A 24218-nucleotide genomic window follows, 5' to 3' on the forward strand; every position below is an offset into this window, starting at 1 on the left:
GTGGGGGGCATCATACATCCTGCATAAGGGGCATAATGGGGGCATTACACTGTGTGGGGGCATCATACTGCATAAGGGGCATAATGGGGGCATTACACTGTGGGGGGCATCATACATACTACATAAGGGGCATAATGGGGGCATTACACTGTGTGGGGGCATCATACATCCTGCATAAGGGGCATAATGGGAGTATTACACTGTGTGGGGCATCATACATCCTGCATAAGGGGCATAATGGGGGCATTACACTGTGTGGGGGCATCATACTGCATAAGGGGCATAATGGGGGCATTACACTGTGGGGTCATCATACATACTACATAAGGGGCATAATGGGGGCATTACACTGTGTGCGGGACATCATACATCCTGCATAAGGGGCATAATGGGAGTATTACACTGTGTGGGGCATCATACATACTGCATAAGGGGCATAATGGGGGCATTACACTGTGTGGGGGCATCATACATACTGCATAAGGGGCATAATGGGGGCATTACTCTGTGGGGGGCATCATACATCCTGCATAAGGGGCATAATGGGGGCATTACACTGTGTGGGGGCATCATACATCCTGCATAAGGGGCATAATGGGGGCATTACACCGTGGGGTCAGTAAAGGGGTCCTGTACTATGAGAACAATACGTTTCCTCCCTTCCTGTCTCCATAGTTGGGTCGTATGTATCTATTACAGGAAACAGAACAAAACCCTTATGATTCTCATAAAGGGGCAACACAAGACCCCAAAAGAGTCTCCGTGCTGAAGGGGTTAATGCCCCCTGCGCCCAGTAATGGGGTCTCCACATACCTCCACCTGCAGAGCCGCCACCACATATATGGCTGCTCTGTGCGCACAGGAGCTGTGATGAGGTCACAGGAGGGGAGGAGTCAGGGGTCACATGATCAGGGGCCTCAGTGGATGCAGGACTCTGCTGTGCTGGTTGAGCTGAAGTTTATGTGTGGGGTCAGGAGGGGTTTACAGTGTGGATGTAGCAGAGCCGCGTGTGTAGGAGGTGTACGGAGCGGAGCCGCGTGTGTAGGAGGTGTACGGAGCGGAGCCGCGCGTGTACGAGGCGTACGGAGCGGGGCCGCGCGTGTACGAGGCGTACGGAGCGGGGCCGCGCGTGTACGAGGCGTACTGAGCGGAGCCGCGCGTGTACGAGGCGTACGGAGCGGAGCCGTGCGTGTACGAGGCGTACGGAGCGGAGCCGTGCGTGTACGAGGCGTACGGAGCGGAGCCGTGCGTGTACGAGGCGTACGGAGCGGAGCCGTGCGTGTACGAGGTGTACGGAGCGGAGCCGTGTGTGTACGGAGGGGAGCCTTGTGTACGGAGGGGAGCCGCGTTTGTACGGGGTGTACGGAGCGGAGCCGCGTTTGTACGGGGTGTACGGAGTGGAGCCGCGTGTGTACGAGGTGTACGGAGCAGAGCCGCGCTTGTACGAGTTGTACGGAGCGGAGCCGCGTGTGTACGGGGTGTACGGAGAGGAGCCGTGTGTGTACGAGGCTTAAGGTGCGGAGCCGTGTGTGTATGAGGCTTAAGGAGCGGAGCCGCGCGTGTACGAGGTGTACGGAGCAGAGCCGTGCGTGTACGAAGTGTATGTATCTGTGCGCTGTAAGGTTGCTGCCAGACAGGTCGTGGACAGGAGTTATGTGACCCCAAAGTACCAAGCTTCGGTGATGTAGGACTCGGAGAAGCAGGCTCCAGCACACATAGTGCTGAGAGGGAGTTAATGGGCCCGGATTAAAGGGCCTGGTTTTACGAGCAGCTGAAAGAGCTGGGGGGGGGGGGGATCAGCTGCTCACTTACCTCCAGTCCAGGACTTGGAAGGCCTGATTTAAGACAGCTGCACCTGTCTCAGTGTTCTGTGTGTTGTGCAAGGTGAGCAGACTGCATGTGCTGCTCAGAGTCTGCTGGAGGCAGAGAAAAGCATTACATTTAAACGGCTGAAGCCGTGCTGCATTTGGACTGGTTATTTTGAGTTTTATCCTGTTATACCTTTTTGTGCCAGAAAAAGGCTGTTATGTTTTGTTTTCCTGGTTGGTTTATGGACATTAAATAAACCACCAGTTTGTTTTGGTACCTGCGGACTGCATTCCTGTGTGAACCTTGTAAGAGAACGAGAAGTCCTAATATTCTGAGCAGCCATGTTAAACCTAGCAGCCATCTTGTTGAGAAGTTTGAGAATTCAGTTTTGCAGCTAATGAGATGCATGTCCTACACATGTCCTAATCACAATGAAGAGTTAAAATGATGTCACTGCCATTAGCAGGTATAGTGGTATACACAAAGGTTAATAGCAGCAGCTGCAGGTCAATGTGAGAGTAAATAAGTGGTGTTATAGTGTAGTAAATAATGTTATTGTAATTGTGGTATAGAAATTAGGACAATATAGTTGTCAATATGTCATTTCTTAAGTAAGGACATAGGGATTTATGGATTTAATGGAGTTTGGTAAAACTACTCATGAATATTGTCATTTTGCATTATCACATTGTTGTTTTAAAATGCACATCCTCCCTGCAGTATGATGTTATCATGTATACGCCTTTTGCCGCAATATGCAGTTCCTTTGTTGAAGCTATGCATAAAAAGGCTCTGATACTGTTCTTCAGGGCCATTCCATCGCCATTCCATCGCCATTCCATCACCATTCTATCACCAGTCTACAGGCCGTCCACCGCCAAGGCCACACCATCGCCAGACTGAAGCCACAACATGGCCAGACCATCGCTAGATATCTCTATGCCGCTTTACTTATCTAGACACCTGCGAGTGTCAAGTGTATTTTCCCTGCCTGCTTTCTGAACTGTTCTGCCGCGTACCTCTGAATAAACTTCATTCTCTGCTTTGAAGAATTGTCTACACTGTTTTCTGAGGCTCTTTCAGCTCCTAGTAAGGACTTTCTTACAACCTGCGCCTACCCGAGAACTGAACCGTCACAAATTGGTGGAGAATGCGGGCACAAATCTCAAGGGGCAGTGTGACTGCTACAGGAAAACGTATATGTCCTGGGTGAAGGCCGCCAGCCAGCAAGGTTCGTCCGGCAGCATGGAGGAGCTTGTAACATCCCTGGCGGCATGCTTGTATAGTGCACCACCTCTCACCATGCAAGACTGCAATCTTACCCATCAGTCCAGCCTGCTAACCTTGCTCCAGTTCATGCTGTGTGCATGTCTCTTGACTGACTGCTTAGGGCGGCAGCCCGGTTTCTTCCTGATTCTTATAGCTGCTGTGGGTGCACCCCTAATGCGTCTCCAGACTATTGCTGTGAATCACTGGATATTTAAACCCCCTCCACCCAGAAGGAGGTGACTGAGCAACACCTTCACTCAGTTTGTCTTTGCAACTGAATTGCCAGGTCTTGTCCTGTATCTAGTCTGTTTCTGCCGCCCTGGGGGCTGTATACCCAGGCCTGTTACCTGTATCTCTGACTTCTAGTCTGTTCTGCCACCCTGGGGGCTGTATACCCAGGCCTGTAACTGTGACTTCTAGTCCATTTCCGCCACCCTGGGGGCCGTATACCCAGGCTCGTTTCTGTATCTCGTTGCAGTATCAGTTCCTGTCTGAACTGTCTGTTAGCCTGTTACCTGTTTTGTCTCTATGTCCGTACCCTCCCTTTTCCTGCAGTGTCTGAACCAGCACCTAACTCCTACTCGTTGTCTCTGTACTTCTGTTTGTGAGTTTTGTGTCCACTCGCTACTTCATTGTAAGTACCTTGTGTGTATCTGGTTCTGCTTGTCCCTTTTCCCTTCCTTCGTATCTACCTCCTGTGTTCTAGCCATCTTCCTGTATCTTTCAGTCTGTTCCATGTGAACAGAGCCCTGTCCTCTCTGCCTGCACCGTCAGCTCTGTTCTGCTGTGCCTTGCCCACCGCTCCGGCGGTTCCTCTCTGCTCTGCCTTGTTCACCGCACCTGCGGTTTAGTTCTGCTCTGCTTGCTCACCGCTCCGGCGGTTCCCCTCTGCTCTGCCTAGCCCTCCTCTCTGCTCTGCCTTGTTCACCGCACCTGCGGTTTAGTTCTGCTCTGCTTGCTCACCGCTCCGGCGATTCCCCTCTGCTCTGCCTAGCCCACCGCTCCGGCGGTTCCTCTCTGCTCTGCCTTGTTCACCGCACCTGCGGTTTAGTTCTGCTCCGCTTGCTCACCGCTCTGGCGGTTCCCCTCTGCTCTGCCTAGCCCACCGCTCCGGCGGTTCCTCTCTGCTCTGCCTAGCCCACCGCTCCGGCGGTTCCTCTCTGCTCTGCCTAGCCTACCGCTCCGGCGGTTCCTCTCTGCTCTGCCTTGTTCACCACACCTGCGGTTTTGCTCCGCTCGGCTTGCTCACCGCGCCTGCGGTTTCACTTTACTCTGCTTGTCTACCGCATCTGCGGCTCTGTTCCTGTCTCCCAGTCTGTACTGGACTCTATCCAGCCTGCGCTCCAACCTGCTAGTACCTACCTGTCTGCACTCCAGCCGTGCTTGCCAGTAGTTTCTTGTCTGCATACTAGCCGTGCTTACCAATATCCACCTGTCTGCATACCAGCCGTGCCTGCCAATACCCACCTGTCTGTATGCTAGCCTAACCTGCCTGTTCCTGTATTCTCCGGTGTGGGTCAACAGCTGTGACCGGGGTCTGACCTGGAGTAGCACCTGGTCCCTCTGCTCGGTTCCTCCTTGGTTCACGGAGTCGTTAGCCGCCATGCGACCTTGGTCAGATCGGGTTGATACTTAGTTACACCCCTCCAGGCACTCCTCGGTTCATGGTACAGTGGGATCACTAATCACGCTCACGCCAGTCAGTCCGGGCGCGAGCGTAACAGTTTGCTCAGGCAATGGTTCCCGTTGAGCCCCACGGCCCTTCGCTCTAAGAGACATTTTGAATCCTTGTCTGGCAAATACGTGCACCAAGAAAATTTTTTTTCTCAAACTGTGGCCCAGGCGATTTACGCACCAGCCCAAATGGATCTATCAGCACTCGTTCCTGCGGATCCACCACGGTACTATGGGGATCCAAAACGTAGCCGTGCGTTTGTGGAGCAATGCATGCTGCATTTCAAGTTCTATGTTCACTATTTTCCTATCGATCGGGTTAAAGTGGCATTTATTATGTCCTATCTAGCGGGTGATGCCTTGAAATGGATCACCCTCCTATGGGAAGCATGGGATCCTATCGTCTTCGACTTGCAGGCCTTACTGGTGGCCTTTCTAATGGTTTTTGATGACCCTAATCCTGAAGCCTCTGCTAAAGCTTCCCTTCCCAATATCCCGGAGCAGCCCCGATGGGTAATGTGTGTAGGTAGCCTACCAGTCCTCCAGCCTGAAGAGACTGCTGCCCACCCAGAATCCACACAGGATGACTATGCTCCACAGAATACTTCTCTTCCCAACCTCAAGAGGCAGTCCAGACGTGCAAGGCGTAGAGGTAAACCATCACGCCAGGTTCTGTCCTCCCAAAGACCTCCTGTTTCCCAGCCTGTAAAGGCAGCTATCTGCACTGAGTCCGTGAAGGATGACTATGTTCGCCAGGCAAAGCTGAGGCCAGAACTCAGTCACAAAATCGGATTGCGGTCCCGCTGCGGTTGTTTGGGACCCCCTGATGGTCTTTGTCCTGCTAAGGTTGGAGAATCCCAAGACATTAGGCCTGTAGGAGAGGCTGCCCTTGGCGTTAGTGTTTCCTCTCCACAGATGACCATGACTGTCTCCGTGGCAAGTGAAGGCATCCAGTTAACCGGAAGTTTCGGGCTTAAAGCCTTGAAGAGTCGGTGTCTGATTCCCGTCCGACAACTCCAGAAGCCGGTTTGGGCATTGTCAGCAGAAGGAAGAGCCCTACTCAGAAACAGTCAAAAGATGTCTGTACAAATTAAGCTCCAGATTGGAGCATTAGACATGAAGAAGTTCACATTCCAGGTGCTGACTGGCTTACCCACAGGTCGTCCAGAGCCAAGAGATCTAGTGCCCGCTCAGGTCTGGAGATCCTGCATGGTGTATTCTGGGGGACTGCTAAGGTACAAGGGGTGTCCAGTCCCCATATCTTCAGGACAGTCAGCAGTTTCTTCTTCTTCTTCACCAGATCTGCTAGTCGCTGACTCGCTGTGCGCTGAAGTCTCCGAAGGAAGAGAAGCGGAGGCGATGTCCCCACACAGTCTCGACGATTGTACCAATGATCTGGCTTCAGGTACCGCTCCGCCTCACAGACATGTCATCTCTGAAACCAGATTGAAGATGGTCCCAAAGCAAGGACCCTCCATCTCTAATAAATCTGGTCTCAAGTCCATAAAGGCGGTGGCTACCTCCAAGTCTCTGCACCCCTCCAACCAGGTGGAGGAACCCCAGTTGCCTCCTGAATCCTCCGGGGTGCTATCTGATAACAAATGGAGAGAGACTTTCCTACATACTGTACCTGGTACTTCACCCACTTCATCCAGTAAGCCTGGCAAAGTGTACCTTGAAGCGGTGATTACCCCTGAGTCTCTGCACCCCTCCAACCAGGCGGAGGACGTCCAGTTGTTTCCTAAATTCCCCGGGGTGCTACCTGATAAATGGAGAGAGACTTTCCTGCACCCGGTACCTGGTACGCCGCCCACTTCTTCCAGTAAGCTTGGCAAAGTGTACGTCAAGGCGGTGGTTACTCCCGAGTTTCTGCACCCCTCCAACCAGGCGGAGAATCTCCAGTTGTCTCCTGAATTCCCCGGGGTGCTACATGATAAACGGAGAGATCCTTTCCTACACCCGGTACCTGGTACGCCGCCCACTTCTTCCAGTAAGCTTGGCAAAGTGTACATCAAGGCGGTGGTTACTCCCGAGTTTCTGCACCCCTCCAACCAGGCGGAAGACCTCCAGTTGTCTCCTGAATCCACCAGGGTGCTACCTGATAACAAATGGAGAGAGACTTTCCAGTGTGCTGTTCCTGGTACTTCACCCACTTCATCTGTTGCTGAGGATGGCTTGATAGGAGGAAGCATCCTAGTCACCAAGATGATGAGACCAGTTTCGTTTCCTCTAATGGACAGAAGAGGTAATCCTCTTGAAGAGAAGGATTGGCCTCCAAATTCTCTGCAGAAGACCCTTGCAGGCCTGAAGAAGAGGGGGCGTAAAAGGGGGGGGTACTGTAACATCCCTGGCGGCGTGCTTGCATAGTGCACCACCACCAACCATGCAAGAACGCAATCTTACCCATCAGTCCAGCCTGCAAACCTTGCTCCAATTCATGCTGTGTGCATGTCTCTTGACTGACTGCTTAGGGCGGCGGCCCGGTTACTTCCTGATTCTTATAGCTGCTGTGGGCGCACCCCTAATGCGTCTCCAGCCTATTGCTGTGAGTCACAGGATATTTAAACCCCCTCCACCCAGAATGAGGTGCCTGAGCAACACCTTCACTCAGTTTGTCTTTGCAACTGAATTGCCAGGTCTTGTCCTGTATCTAGTCTGTTTCTGCCACCCTGGGGGCCGTATACCCAGGCCTGTTACCTGTATCTCTGACTTCTAGTCTGTTCTGCCACCCTGGGGGCTGTATACCCAGGCCTGTTACCTGTATCTCTGACTTCTAGTCTGTTCTGCCACCCTGGGGGCTGTATACCCAGGCCTGTTGCCTGTATCTGTGACTTCTAGTCCATTTCCGCCACCCTGGGGGCCGTATACCCAGGCTCGTTCCTGTAACTCGTTGCAGTATCAGTTCCTGTCTGAACTGTCTCTTAGCCTGTTACCTGTTTTGTCTCTATGTCCATACCCTCCCTTTTCCTGCAGTGTCTGAACCAGCACCTAACTCCTACTCGTTGTCTCTATACTTCTGTTTGTGAGTTTTGTGTTCACTCACTACTTCATTGTAAGTACCTTGTGTGTATCTGGTTCTGCTTGTCCCTTTTCCCTTCCTCCGTATCTACCTCCTGTGTTCTAGCCATCTTCCTGTATCTTTCAGTCTGTTCCATGTGAACAGAGCCCTGTCCTCTCTGCCTGCACCGTCAGCTCTGTTCTGCTCTGCCTAGCCCACCGCTCCGGCGGTTCCCCTCTGCTCTGCCTTGTTCACCGCACCTGCGGTTTAGTTCTGCTCTGCTTGCTCACCGCTCCGGCGGTTCCCCTCTGCTCTGCCTAGCCCACTGCTCCGGCGGTTCCTCTCCTCTCTGCCTTGTTCTCCGCACCTGCGGTTTAGTTCTGCTCTGCTTGCTCATCGCTCTGGCAGTTCCCCTCTGCTCTGCCTAGCCCACCGGTCCGGCGGTTCCTCTCTGCTCTGCCTAGCCTTCCGCTCCGGCGGTTCCTCTCTGCTCTGCCTTGTCCACCGCTCCGGCGGTTTCGCTCTGCTCTGCCTTGTCCACCGCACCTGCGGTTCCGCTCTGCTCTGCCTTGTCCTCCGCTCCGGCGGTTTCACTTTACTCTGCTTGTCTACCGCATCTGTGGCTCTGTTCCTGTCTCCCAGTCTGTACTGGACTCTATCCAGCCTGCGCTCCAACCTGCTAGTACCTACCTGTCTGCACTCCAGCCGTGCTTGCCAGTAGTTTCCTGTCTGCATACCAGCCGTGCTTACCAGTACCCACCTGTCTGCATACCAGCCGTGCCGGCCAATACCCACTTGTCTGTATGCCAGCCTAACCTGCCTGTTCCTGCATTCCCCGGTGTGGGTCAACAGCTGTGACCGGGGTCTGACCTGGAGTAGCACCTGATCCCTCTGCTCGGTTCCTCCTTGATTCATGGAGTCGTTAACCGCCGTGCGACCTTGGTCGGATCGGGTTGATACTTAGTTACGCCCCTCCAGGCACTCCTCGGTTCATGGTACAGTGGGATCACTAATCACGCTCACGCCAGTCAGTCCGGGCGCGAGCGTAACAGAGCTGATAAAGCAACTGGTGCAGGCGAATATGCATCAGCAGCAAGCTCAGCAGGAGACTAACAAATTGTTAGTACAACAGTTCCAGTTTCAACAGCAATAGATGCAGCAGCGACAGCAGTAGGAACAGATGACGCTCCTGGCAGAGGTCCTTCCATGTCAGAGAAGCCGCACCACCTCCAGGCCGAAGCGACGAGACCCAAGTGAGGAAAAACGTGAGAGGGCGTTGCAAAAGATGACTCCGGGGGATGACGTTGAGGCGTTCCTAGCCGTGTTTGAGAGGGTGGTGACCATGAGAGACTACCACCGCAACAGTGGGCAGAGGTTCTAGTGCCATATATGACCGTGGAACCACAGAAGGCGTATTTTGATCTGGCACTGCAGCATGCTAAGGAGTATAGCAAGATTAATGCGGAGATACTGGCACGGCTGGGCCTAAGCCTGGCAGTCAGAGCACAACAAGTCCACCTCTGGGACTTCCACAGAGACAAACCTCCTTGGTCACAAATGTACCTGGTACAGAAGTGGCTGCAGCCAGAGACTAGTTCCCCAGTCCAGATGGTTGAGAGAGTGGTCATGGATCGGTTTATCCACTCTCTGCCAAAGCCGATTCAGTCCTGGGTTGCCCAGGGAGATCCCCAAAATGCAGATGACCTGGTGGGCCTAGTAGAGAGGTATCGGGCGGTAGAGTGTTCCCTGGGTGGTCAAGCAGGGGTTAGGTCACCTTTCTGGGGCTCCCAAAAGAAGGGGACTAAATCTTCACTGGGCGTTCGTCCAAAGTGCCAAGAGGCAGATGAATTGCGGTTGGAACTACCCAACTCAGGGATTTAACTCTTAATGGGGCATTTGATAATATGTCTGTACTTAACGGTGTTGCTCAAGAGCTGGGGGTGACACCAGATACCCATACTTTGCCGTCAATGGAGACTTGTTATACTGAGGCACCAAGGTGAGAGGGGAGCTTGTCGAGCAGTTGCTGGTGAACATACAGGTGTAAGGTGTTAGACATGGCCCATGCACATGTCTTAGGTGGTCACCTGGGGATAGAAAAAACACAGGAACGAATCCTCCAGAGGTTCTATTGTCCCAGTTGTCACCGAGAAATTGTAAATTATTCTAGGTTCTGTCCCACCGGCCAGCTGACCTCCCCGGTGACACGTCTCTGGAGCCCCTTAGTGCTGTTACCTATCATTGAGGTGCCTTTTGATCGCATAGCCATGGATCTGGTGGGGCCCCTGGTCAAGTCCGCCAGAATGCATTAGTATATCCTGGCGGTACTCGACTTTGCGACACAGTATCCGAAGTCTGTGCCGCTACATAACTCCTACTCCAAGTGTATAGACCGGGAGTTGGTCCATTTTTTTCTAAAACGGGGTTGCTTAAGGAGATCCTAATGGATCAAGGGACCCCATTTATGTCAAAGGTGATAAGAGAGTTGTGCAAAACTCTGCAAATCACACTACGGACCTCAGTCTACCATCCACAGACGGATGGCTTGGTGGAAAGGTTCAACAAAACCTTGAAGGCCATGTTAAAGAAGGTCGTAGAGAAGGACTGCCAAGACTGGGACTGCCTACTTCTGTACCTTCTCTTCTCCATCAGAGAGGTACCACAGTCCTCTACTGGATTTTCCCCTTTTGAACTGTTGTATGGCTGACACCCCGAGGACTCCTGGATGTGGCAAAGGAGACCTGGAAGGCGGAGTCTACACCCTACAGGAGTGTAATCGAACATGTGGCCCAAATGCAAGAGAAAATTGCCAGGGTGATGCCCATCATGATAGAGCACCTCCTCCAAGCACAAGAGATCGGCAAGGTAACCCTGGGGATCAGGTACTGATGCTGGTACATACAGTGGATAGCAAATTCCTGGCGAAGTGGCAGGGCCCCTACGAAATAGTTGAAAAGGTTGATGAGATCAACTATAAAGTCCACCAGCCAGGGAGAAGGAAGCCCTACCAGGTGTACCACGTCAACTTGATTAAGCCATAGCGAGATAGGGAGCCCGTGAAAGATTCGTGTTTAGTGGCTGAGCCTGACGCTGATGTAAAAGCGGTCATGGTGGCAGAGTCGCTGTCACGTGCCCAAAAGCAACAGTGCAAAGAGTTGCTACAGCGAAATAAAGACCTGTTTTCGGAGTTGCCAGGACTTACTCAGTTCATAGAGCATGAAGTACTCACAGAGCCTCATGTTCATGTCACCCTAAAACCATATCGGAGCCCAGAGACCCACAGAGAGATGATCTCGAAAGAAGTGAAGCGGATGCTGAACCTGGGAGTCATTGAGGAGTCCAAGAGTGGCTGGTCCAGTCCTATAGTCTTAGTGCCGAAACCAGATGGAGAATTGCAGTTTTGCAATGACTATAGGAAGCTGAATGAGGTCTCGAAATTCGACGCCTTCCCAATGCCTAGGGTAGATGAGCTTATCGAAAGGCTAGGACCCGCTCGATACATCACCACCCTGGACCTCACTAAAGGATATTGGCAAATTACCCTGTCCAAAGAGGCCAAGGAGAAGACGGCCTTCTCGATGCCAGATGGATGTTATCAATACGTCAGGATGCCGTTTGGATTCAGGGAGCTCCGGCCACCTTCCAGAGAGCCATGGACCAGATCTTACCACCCCACAAAAAGTATGCAGCGGCCTACCTAGATGACATCGTCATATTCGGCCAGGACTGGGAAAGTATTCTTGGAAAAGTTCAAGCCATACTTGACGCCCTAAGGAAGGCGGGCTTTACCATCAACCCGAAAAAATGTGCCATGGGGATTGAGGAAGCCAAGTATCTGGGCTACGTGGTTGGTAGAGGGGAAATAAAACCACAAATAAATAAGGTCGAGGCGATCCTGAACTGGCCACAGCCCCTCTCGAAGAAGCAGGTTAGGGCATTTCTAGGCATCGTTGGCTACTGTCGAAGATTTGTCCCTAACTTTGCCCTGATAGCAGCCCCGCTGACAGCCATAGGGACGAAGTCGGCTATGGCCAAGTGGTCTCCAGAAGCTGAAGCGGCCTTCCAGGAATTGAAACTGGCCCTCTGTAAACAGCCAGTTTTGGTGGTGCCCAACTTCTCCAAAGAGTTTGTCGTCCAGACGGATGCATCGGATGTCGGGCTGGGAGCAGTCTTGTCCCAGGAGATTAACAGAGAGGAACACCCTATAATGTACCTCAGTCAGAAACTGTCCACATGCGAGAAGAACTACTCCATAGTGGAAAAAGAATGTTTAGCCATCAAGTGGGCGTTAGACACTCTGAGATATTACCTGTTAGGTAGAAGATTCAAGTTAGTGTCGGACAATGCCCCACTGAGGTGGATGCGAGAAAAGAAGGGGAACAATGCCCGAGTAACTAGATGGTTTCTAGCCATACAAGATTTTAGTTTCCAGGTAGAGCATAGGTGTGGGAAACAACATGGGAATGCTGATGCCCTGTCAAGGGTCTATTGTATGGTGTCAGAAGGTGCCAAGCCCCCGGCTTTGGGCAGAGGGGGAGGTATGTAAGATTGCTACCGGACAGGTCGTGGACGGGAGGTATGTGTCCCCGAAGTACCAAGCTTGCCGTGCTGCATATGGACTGGTTATTTTGAGTTTTGTTCTGTTATACCTTATTGTACCAGAAAAAAGGCTGTTATGTTTTGTTTTCCTGGTTAGTTTATGGACATTTAATAAATCACCAGTTTGTTTTTGAACCTGCGGGCTGCATTCCTGTGTGAACCTGCGCCTACCCAAGAGCTGATGCGTCACAGCATGTACAAGGGGTACGGAACGGAGCCATGCGTGTATGAGGTGTGCGTAGCTGTGCGTGTACAAGGCGTATGTAGCAGAGCCTTGTGTGTACGAGGTGTACGGAGCGAAGCTGTGTGTTTACGAGGCGTACTTTATACTCCATTTAAAGTCTGGCAGTTGTGTGTTGTTCCAAACTATTCACATTTGGTCGCTGACCAATACCATACTACAAGGCCAGTACCCAAAACCGTGGTTGTCATATGTATCAGATATTACTGCAATACTAGTCCAGAAATTTTTAGGGAACGTGTCAAATATTCCCTCACCTACTGTACTCACCCATCCCTTGTAGATTGTGAGCCCTTGCCGGCAGGGTTCTTTCTCCTCCTGTGCCAGTCGGTGACTCTTGTTTGTTCAAATTATTGTACTCGTTGTTTGCTATGTATACCCTTTTTCACATGTAAAGCGCCATGGAATTAGTGGCACTATAATAATAAATAATAATAATAATTATACTCCGTTTAACCCCTTAAGGACCGAGCAACTTTGTAGATTATTGACCAGGCCAATTTTTTTCAATTCTGACCATTGTTTATGAGGTAATAACTCTGGAATGCTTCAACGGATGCCCCTGATTCTGAGAATGTTTTTTCGTGACATATTGGACTTCATGACAGTGGTAAAATTTCTTCGACATGATTTCAGTTGATTTGTGAAAAAAAAATGGAAATTTGGCAAAAAAGAAACTCTCCATAAGTGATACCATTTTTATCCAGGGGTATAGTGAGCATTTTGAATCCACAGGTACTGCACACAATGTGATATTAGATCGTCATCTAGAAATATTTCAATTTTTTCACAAAAATGTTTTGTTAGCCCCAATTTTTACACTTTTGCAAGAGGTAACATGAAAAAAATGGACCACTCAGTTTGTTACCCACTTTCTTCTGAGTGTGGCAATACTCCACATGTGGTCAAAACACACTGTTTGGACAAACGGCAGGGCTGCAAACGGAAGAAGCACTATTTGAATTTTAGAACACAAATTTGGCTGAAATAGAGGTCTTTACATGCCAAAACAGCAAAGACTCCACAATTGACCCCATTTTCTAAACTGCACCACCTTATGAATTCATTGGATATAATAAGTGTTTTGAACCCACATTTTGTTAAAGGATTTACTTCAAAAACTGTGAAAAAAATATATATATTTTTTTTTCACAAAGTGTAATTTTTTAGGACAAATTTTCAATACATAGTAGTGAGAGGTGAGAAAGTAGACTCCAAAATTCATATTCCTCTTGTGCTCAAACGTAATCCCATTAGCATAGTTTGACTGAATGATCGGACCCAAAAGGGATGGAGCACCCAGTCTTTTTAGGTCATAAATTCATATAAACAGTGCTGGCCAAAAGTATTGGCACCCCTGCAATTCTGTCAGATAATACTCAGTTTCTTCCTGAAAATGATTGCAATCACAAATTCTTTGGTATTATTCTCTTCATTTAATTTGTCTTCAATGAAAAAAACACAAAAAGAATTGTCCTAAAGCCAAATTGGATATAATTCCACACCAAACCTAAAAAAGGGGGTGGACAAAAGTATTGGCACCCTTTGAAAAATCATGTGAAGCTTCTCTAATTCGTGTAATTAACAGCACCTGTAACTTACCTGTGGCACCTAACAGGTGTTGGCAATAACTAAATCACACTTGCAGCCAGTTAACATGGATTAAAGTTGACTCAACCTGTGTCCTTGTGTGTGTCACATTGAGCATGGAGAAAAGAAAGAAGACCAAAAAACTGTCTGAGGACTTGAGAAACCAAATTGTGAGGAAGCATGAGCAATCTCAAGGCTACAAGTCCATCTCCAAAGACCTGAATGTTCCTGTGTCTTCCGTGCGCAGTGTCATCAAGAAGTTTAAAGCCCACGGCACTGTGGCTAACCTCCCTAGATGTGTTGGAAAATAAAAATTGACGAGAGATTTCAACGCAAGATTGTGCGGATGGTGGATAAGGAACCTCGACTAACATCCAAACAAGTTCAAGCTGCCCTGCTGTCCGAGGGTACAACAGTGTCAACCCATACTATCCATTGGCGTCTGAATGAAAAGGGACTGTATGGTAGGATACACAGGAAGACCCCACTTCTTACCCCGAGACATAAAAAAGCCACGCTGGAGTTTGCCAAAACTTACCTGAGAAAGCCTAAAACGTTTTGGAAGAATGTTCTCTGGTCAGATGAGACAAAAGTAGAGCTTTTTGGGAAAAAGCATCAACATAGAGTGTACAGGAAAAAAAAAGAGGCATTCAAAGAAAAGAACACGGTCCCTACAGTCAAACATGGCGGAGGTTCCCTGATGTTTTGGGGTTGCTTTATTGCCTCTGGCACTGGACTGCTTGACCGTATGCATGGCATTATGAAGTCTGAAGACTACCAACAAATTTTGCAGCATAATGTAGGGCCCAGTGTGAGAAAGCTGGGTCTCCCTCAGAGGTCATGGGTCTTCCAGCAGGACAATGACCCAAAATACACTTCCAAAAGCACTATAAAATGGTTTTAGAGAAAGCACTGGAGACTTCTAAGGTGGCCAGCAATGAGTCCAGACCTAAATCCCATAGAACACCTGTGGAGAGATCTCAAAATGGCAGTTTGGAGAAGGCACCCTTCAAATATCAGGGACCTGGAGCAGTTTGCCAAAGAAGAATGGTCTACAATTCCAGCAGAGCATTGTAAGAAACTCATTGATGGTTATCGGAAGCGAGGGTGCCAATACTTTTGGCCAGCACTGTATGGGGTACAATGTCCCCAGCATCACATTTGCCAGTAAATATGACTATACTCACAGAGCATACCACAGTTATTTCATTAGTGCTGGAAAAAATTGCATTGAAATGAAAGGCAACATGTTTCAAAATGAAGGAGTGTAACAATGTTACACGTGAGCACGTTCACTGTATAGAAGAACATCCAGGGCTACTGCCACTCTCGTAACAAAAGGGACTAGTTGTACATCAATCCCTATATGAGGGACGGATGTGCCATGTGATGCTGACACACTAAAGTTAAGTGCACACGTAGCATTTTTAATGCGTTTTTACTGCGTTTTTTTAGTGCGAAAATGCATCAAAAACACTCTGACAGCAATTGCAATGGTAATCCTGATATGCTGTGCACATGATGCGGAAATATCCACTCAGGATTACCATTGCGTAAAAAAACGCAGCATGACCATTATGCCTAGAGTTTCCGAATCATTTTGCGCCCATTGACTTTAATTGAAACGCAGCAAATCCGCACGTATGCAATTTATACTGGCGGATTTGCTGCGTTTCAATTAAAGCCAATGGGCGGAAAATGCTCCGGAAACGCGCTGCGAGTGGTACCCAGGTTGGCTGGGGAGGACTACTACTCCTCTCATCCGACCGCCGTTCAGGCTCATAACAGTGTCAGCGGTGCAGCTGAGAAGAGCAGTAGTTCTCCTCAGCCGAGCGGGGAACCACCAGCAGTTAAAAAAAAGAAGAAAAAAAACACTATACTCACCTGTCCGGTGCCCCCGATGTCCTCCCAATGCCCCCCAGCGACGTTCTCCTCCCGGCGGCTGGGGGTACACTGCAGGGAGCGTGCTCTCAAGAATGTCCCCATGGTGGTGAGCTCACTGGGGCTGATCAGCTGATCTTCAGCTAATGAACCCCAGTGACCTCCTGCAGCAGCAATGTACACTGACAGGAGTGATTTTACACCCTGTCAGTATACATTGCTGTCTTCTACAGCAGTGACATCAGTGATTGGTGATGTCACTGCTGTAGAAGTAAATAAACTATCGCACCCCTGGTATAGGTTGGTGCACGGGTAAGGTACCAAGCCAAATATCAATATATAACAAAGCTCGGCACTCGAAGACTCAAATATTTTTACTTGATTTTAATTAAGTAAATTACAGTACAAAACACAAACGTTTCGGTCGCATATGACCTTCATCAGTGTACAGTACTCAGTTTCTTGTCGTGTTGGTGCACTGTGTTGGCCATTGTTGCTATAGTTGTGTGCTTGTGGGGCGGCGTGGCCTGGAGTCATGGGGACTCGGTCTTGCAGTATGTGTGCTGTGAGGCACCAGGCCGCCCATCCTGCTGGTGCATGGTCGCTGTGGCGGTGGTTGGCACACGGCTCCGCTCCCGTTCAGGCAGGAAATGTTAGGACTCACTACAAGGTTTGCCGTGACGTGGCAGTGGGCTTCATACAGTCTGATCAGAATGTTAAACTAAGAACCTCATGTTCAGTTTTATATATTTTTGCCGAGAGGCATTAGATCAAAGTATATTTTTGGAGGTGCTGTCCATTCTCTTTTTTTGGCTCAGTGCATGATGTCCTTTTTTTTCGGATGTGCACTCCTCCCATTTGGCACAGGAGATTTTAATTAGCAGGAGACTGCAAAGAGGGTCTAGCCTATTTTTGCTCTCACTTGAGAGCTTGTGGAAGGTGAGTCACAATGCTCCTTTCATATGGTGCTAGTGCAGTGTGTCGTCCATTGTTGCTGTGGCTTTGTGCTCGTGGGGCGGCGCGGCCTGGAGTCATGGGGACTCGGTCTTGCAGTATGGGTGCTGTGAGGCACCAGGCCGCCCGCCCTGCTGGTGCATGGTCGCTGTGGCTGTTGTTGGCACACGGCTCCACTCCCGTTCAGGCAGGAAATATTAGGACCCACTACGAGGTTTGACGTGACGTGGCAGTGGGCTTCATACAGTCTGATCAGAATGTTAAACTAAGAACCTCATGTTCAGCTTTATATATTTTTGCCGAGAGGCATTAGATCAACGTATGTTTTTGGAGGTGCTGTCCATTCTCTTTTTTTGGCTCATTAACTTTTTCATTTTTTTTTTTTTGTACTCCAATTTATTAATGGGTGATGAAGAAATAAAAAGTGAATTGAGGGAAAATGACAGAAGGTGGCAAGGGTAAAAACAAAAAAAATAAATCCACTTATTCTAGGGATGTTTGATAGCGAAGGAAATATTCCCTAATGCAGAGGCCAGGCTGATCAGGACAAGTGTCACACTGGTAAATGGTTTCCCTTTTAACTCCATCTTTATAAACACACCCTGCATCTCTTTTTAAGTCGGCCTTATTTGGTTGTTGGTGGCACTTGTGAGGGAAAATGCTGACTGGGAATTATTCTGCTGGCCTCGCTAGATGTTTCTCCCCCCAGCCTCCCTTGGTCTCGAACTATCAAATGTTTTCTCACTTTTTCCTGGAACTCAAGATAAGATCCTTTGTTCCCAGTTTTTCCTTATAGTACAAAAGAATTACAGTATATAAAGCCACTTGGACAAGGTGTACCACAAGTTTTTTTTTACCATACGGGAGATTTGTGAACAGCCCTGTAGAGCTGCAGCATCTGGTCCACAAGGTCCACACCACCCATGAACTTATTGTAGTCCTGTATGCAGACGGGCTTCCGGATAGTATAACTTGTCCCGCGTACAGAGACAGGGCTGCTTCTGTCAGCATGTATTGATAACAGCATGAGGAAATCTTTTTTAACATGAAATTTGACAAGCAGCATGTCCTCATTACAGAGTGCCTTAATTTAATTTGCCTTTAATTTTTGGGTGACAAGAGTCTTGGGCAACGCTCTTTGGTTCCGGCGTAAGGTTCCACAAGCCACTTTTTTTGGCAGACCGGCACCTGAACAGGGGTACACTTGTATAGTAGTTATCTACATACAAGTTGTAGCCCTTATCTAAAAGGGGATGGACCAGGTGCCAGACAATTTTCCCAGCTACGTTTAGGGGGGAAGGCATTCGAGAGGAACAATCTGGGTGTCTTTTCCCTCATACACCCAGAATTTGTATGTGTAGCCATTGTCGCTTTCACACAGCTTTTATATTTTCAGTCTGAATCGGGACCTTTTATTCGGCAAGTACTTCTTGAAATGCAGCCTGCCCTTGAAAAGGACCAGAGACTCATCCATAAAGATATTTTTTTCGGAGGCATATGTCTGGGAAAATTTATTGCTAACGTAATTCATCAGGGGCCTGATTTTGTAAAGTCATAGCTGGAGTCATTGAGAGGGGGGCAATTTGCGTTTTATGCGAAATGTAGAAATCACAGAATGTTCTCAAGTCGTCGCCGGGCCATTACCTCTCTGCACATAGGGGTTTCGTACAGGACATCAGTTGACCAATATGATCTGATGATGGTTTTTTTTATCAGACCCATATTGAGAAGAAGGCCAAAAATTGTTAAAATATCCGCCACATCAACAGTAGGCATGAGCGAACATTTCAATGTTTGGTTAGGAAAAGTTCGCTGAACAAATTGATATTCGCCAAATTTATTCACTGAATGTTTGTCGAACATTTCCGAATCCCATAGGAGTCAATGGGGGGGGGACCAAAAAAATGCATATACAACACCTAGAAACAGGACCAAAAAGCTGCCAAAACACATCAAATTAGTTGTAAAAACCAGGGAAGTGCCATCAATTGACCCAGAGTATAAGTACTATAATTATTATTACTGTGACAGCGACATTTATTCAGTTGCGCTTTACATGTTAAAAGGGGTCACCGACTGGTACAACAGGAGAGAGGACCCCGCCTGCGAGGTCGCACTGTCACGGATGTGGTTTGTAGAACCACTGTGCCACGGACCCCAGAGAGCTTGGAGGGGTGTTACCAAGCGAGCGCCAGACTGTTCACTAGAGCATCTGATGGTGAGGTTAGACTTGGCTCCCGATGAACGCCAGGTGCCACTTCAGGACAGACCAACGGACACGCAGCAGCTGGATCCAATAGGACAGACTAGATGGTGCAGCAGGCAGAGTCTGTATGAGGAGCGCAGCAGGCAGAGTCTGTATGAGGAGCGCAGCAGGCAGAGTCTGTATGAGGAGCGCAGCAGGCAGAGTCTGTATGAGGAGCGCAGCAGGCAGAGTCTGTATGAGGAGCGCAGCAGGCAGAGTCTGTATGAGGAGCGCAGCAAGGACTGGTACGCAACCTTACACAACTTAGACTGCAGAACAGGAAGGTTCCACTACAACCAGCCCAGTAGATGGAGACCCAATCAGGATTCCCCAGATTTAAAAAAATTAGTGGCAGATGCCAGCAAAGTGGCATCAATTTCACTACTGTAGAAATAGTGTAAATAAGACCCACACCTCTTCCAGTACAGCCAACCACTGTTATGATCTGCTACAAGCGCTAAGGAAAGACAGGAGATCTGTCCCTACATTAGAACTACGCTAGATCCCTACGATGTAACGGGGAACCTGATCCTGCGATCAGACCCGCTAAAGTCCTCAGCTAGTCTGAACGAAGACCTATAGATGTGAGGGAGGGATCCCTACAAGAACTAGGGACTGGGAGAAAGATGGACACCTCCTAGCAGAAATTGTAGCAGTAAAAAGACAAACAAACAACATAGAACATAGAGGTCAAAAGACCAAGCTAAACTGACAGAGAAAGGTAACTAAGCACCTGGCTAGCTTAAGAGTAGAAATTGAAATTACAATGAAGTCCAGCAAGGCCCGAAGGGCGGAGCAGGCTTAAATAGGCAAAAAGGTCATGTGACCAGCAAAATAGAAAAAACCTAACAGGAGAGTTCTAACAGTACCCCCTCTTCTATGAGGATCCCAGGCTTATCAGGAAACCTCTTGTGAAACGCTCTGACAAGTCTGGAAGCAGAAACATCATCCGCCCTCATCCATGAGTTATACTCTGGACCGAAACCCTTCCAAGCGACGAGATACTGCAAACTCCCCCTATACCGTCTAGAATTAAGGATGCGGGAAATCTCATATTCCCCGTCCTCCACCACCGGAGGAACAGTGGCAGTGGCGTCTCTATCTGATACATCAGCTTTTTTCAAAAGAGAAACATGAAACACCGGATTAATCTTCCAGGAGGTGGGAACCTCCAACCTAACAGCAGATTGGTTAACTACCTGAAGCACCTTAAAGGGCCCTACAAACTTGGGACCCAATTTTTTAGAAGGAATCCTCAACCGCAGATTCTTAGAGGACAACCAAACCATGTCACCAACCGTAAACAAAACCTCTTGACGTTTCCTGTCAAAGTACCTCTTAGATTTTTTGTTAGCCTCCTGAAGATTACCACGCACATCCGTCCAAACTCTCTCCAAATCACCGGAAAAACTCTCCTCCTCAGGCACAGCCGATACCAATTTGAAGAATGACCCAAAAGACGGATGTCTCCCAGAACAACAAAAAAAAGGCGAACATCCAGCAGAAGAGGATGTATGGTTGTTAAGAGCAAATTCAGCAAGCGGCAGAAACTCAGACCACCCCTCGATTGTCTGCCACAAAACAACGCAAGAACTGCTCAACATCCTGATTCTTCCTTTCTGTCTGGCCATTAGACTCAGGATGATATCCAGATGAAAACGACAACTGAACTCCCAAACCTGTCACAAAAGGCACGCCAAAAACGAGCCACGAACTGAGGTCCCCTATCAGAAACAATGTCAGTAGGAACATCATGGAGTCTGACAATTTCCTTAACAAAAGCCTTAGCGAGTGTCTTAGCGCAGGGCAGTTTGATGAAGGGAACCAAGTGATACATCTTGCTAAAAAGGTCCACAACCACCCAGATGACCGTGAAACCCTTAGAGGAGGGAAGGTCAGTAATAAAGTCCATAGCCAGATGTGTCCAAGGTGCACTAGGAACCTCCAGAGGGCAAAGCAACCCCGCAGCAGGAGTATGAGAAGACTTAGATCTAGCAAACACAGTACATTGACGCACCCACTTGATGACTTCCTTCTGCCATCCAGGCCACCAAAAACTGCGACCCATAAGTCTCTTGGTCTCAGAAATTCCTGGATGACCTGCCAACCGAGACTCATGACACTCAACAAACAAATCTCTCCTAAAGGTCCTAGGCACAAACAACCTCCCATGGGGAGTGTTAGATGGGGCATTCTCCTGTGCTTTAAGAATCTCATCTTCCAAAACGGAGTCCAATGCAGCAATCACAACACCTTCTTGTAAAATGCTTCCTCCTCCTCAGCACCGACCATGGGAGAAAAGCTGCGAGACAAAGCATCAGCTTTAACATTCTTGGTACCCGGGATGTAAGTAACGGAAAAATTAAACTGCGAAAAAAAAAGTGCCCACCTAGCCTGACGGGCATTCAAGCGCTTGGCAGCATCAAGATAGATCAGATTTTTATGATCAGTGAAAACCTGAATGGGAAATTCAGCACCTTCCAAGAGATGACGCCAGTGTTCAAATGCGAGTTTAATAGCCAGCAATTCCCGATTACCAATATCGTAATTAAGTTCAGTCTCAGAAAAATTTTTTGAAAAAAAGGCACAGGGATGTACTCCATCCTTGATTTCCTGAGACAACACCGCACCGACCCCCACAGAAGAAGCATCAACCTCAACCAAAAACGGCTTAGTCACATCAGGCTGCATAAGGATGGGGGGAGAGCTGAACCTCTCCTTTAGAAACACAAAAGCTTCAATGGCCTCAGTAGTCCACTGAACCGTATTAGCACCTTTCCTGGTGAGATCGGTCAGTGGTTTAACAATAATAGAAAATTTTTTAATGAATTTTCTGTAATAATTGGCGAAACCCAAAAACCTCTGTATCGATTTCAAACCAATAGGCGTAGGCCATTCCTGCACAGCTTGAACTTTCACCGGGTCCATTTCAAAACCCTCGCTGGAGATAATGTATCCCAAAAAACTAATTCTCTGTACAGCGAACTCGCATTTCTCTAGCTTAGCAAAAAGCGAATTGTCAATTAATAACTGTAATACCTCACATACGCTCCGCCAATGACACTCCAGATCAGGCGAATAAATCAAAATGTCATCCAAATACACAAACACATTTTTGCCAATCAATGGTCTAAGGATGTCATTAATAAGATTCTGAAAAAATGCTGGTGCATTGGTAAGACCAAAAGGCATAACCAGATTCTCAAAATGACCCACAGGAGTGTTAAAAGCAGTCTTCCATTCATCACCCTCCTTCATGCGCAACAAATTGTATGCCCCCCGGAGATCAATTTTAGAGAACCACTTGGCCCCCACTAACTGGTTAAACAAATCAGGAATCAATGGCAGTGGGTAGGGATTGCGTACAGTAATTTTATTAATCTCGCGAAAGTCCAGACAGGGACGTAAACCGCCGTCCTTTTTTTTTAACAAAAAAAAATCCAACAGCCACAGGTGACTTAGAGGGTCTGATATGACCGGCGGCCAAGCTTGTCTGTATGTATTCCTCCAAAGCCTTTCTCTCAGGAATAGTAAGATTAAATAAACGACTTTTAGGAAGAGTCGCTCCAGGGACAAATTCAATGGTACAATCATAGTCTCTATGGGGAGGCAAAATTTGCGACTCCTCCTCAGAAAAAACTTTCCAAAAATCCTGAATAGGTACAGGTAATTCCCCTTTATCCACAGCAGCAATGCGCCCGTTACAACACTTGTCTTAACACTTAGGGCTCCAGGACTTAATTTCATTAGTAGACCAATCCAGTACAGGATTGTGCAATTTTAACCAGGGTAACCCCAAAACTACTGGAGAAGGCAAATTATTTAATACCACCAAATCCAAATTTTCTTGGTGAATACCATTAACAGTGAGGGGAAATTAATAAACCTTGTGAGTAACACAGTTCAAGGGAGAGCCATCGACAGAAACCACGGCAATAGGGGATGAGAAAGGTTTGGGTTTTAATTTAAGTTTTTCCAAGAATCCCCCATCAATCACATTCAGAGTAGAACCACAATCCACAAATACCCGAAATTCAATTAATTCTTCTTGAGCTGCAGTAGTAGCAGAAAGAAATACCCCCTTAGTGTTTAAACAGGCTATACGGGAGTAACTGACCTTTTTTTTTTTCTTAGTTCATACGAAGCACACAGTTCTTAATGAAATGGTCAGATTTTCCGCAATAACAGCACAAACCTTCAGAAAACCTGCGGTCTTTTTCCTGAGAGCGGGGTGACATCGCCCCAATCTCCATCGGCTCTCCAATGTCAGTACAGACCCTCTCAAGACTCGGAGCTGACATGGCAAAGGATTTACTCTCATTAACCCTTGCACGCAGTCTCCTGTCCACCCGTATAGCTAATTGCATAGCCTTCTGCAAGTTTCCAGGTGTAGGATAAGCAATCAGCAGATCCTTAAACCTTTCACCTAGCCCAGCAAGAAACAAACTTTTCAAAGCTGAATCGTTCCACCCCACCTGAGCAGACCACCGACGGAAGTGAGTACAATAATTTTCCACATTACCTGATCCCTGCCTCAAAAATCTCAATTCCATCTCAGCTGATGAGACATGATCAGGATCATCATACAACAACCCCAAAGCAGAAAAAAAACTATCCACTGATCTAAAGCATGGATCACTAGGTTGGAGAGAAAAGGCCCATCCCTGAGGTTCTTTGCGCAAAAGAGACATTATGAACCCTATGCGCTGTGATTCATCACCAGAGGATCTGGGTCTCAAACGAAAATACAATAAACAAGCATTTTTAAAGGAAAAAAAATCTTGCTGTTCACCAAAAAATAAATCCGGCAATCGTACCTTTGGCTCCACAAAATGCGCTCCAGAACAGCTACTCACATGTTGTTGGAGCTCGGCCACCTCCAGAGAGAGTCCCTGCAGGCGTTGAGCCAAATCCTGAACCGACACCATGATGGAAACTGGAGGTCTTTCCTTAGAGAT

General features: G+C 48.3%; 1 protein-coding gene across 1 annotated transcript in view; it reads right to left on the reverse strand.

The window, feature by feature from the left end:
• LOC141241987 (uncharacterized) overlaps nucleotides 1–874 on the reverse strand; it is a 41705-nt gene extending 40831 nt beyond the window's left edge. The window contains exon 1 of the mRNA XM_073668823.1: nucleotides 814–874. The gene's annotated coding sequence lies outside the window, so the exon portion shown is untranslated. The remainder of the gene's footprint in view (nucleotides 1–813) is intronic.
• Between the last annotated feature and the right edge of the window lie 23344 nt (nucleotides 875–24218).

Source organism: Phyllobates terribilis, unplaced genomic scaffold, assembly GCF_046119375.1.
Source record: "Phyllobates terribilis strain yellow unplaced genomic scaffold, ASM4611937v1 Scaffold_1030__1_contigs__length_461401, whole genome shotgun sequence".
NCBI lineage: Eukaryota > Metazoa > Chordata > Amphibia > Anura > Dendrobatidae > Phyllobates > Phyllobates terribilis.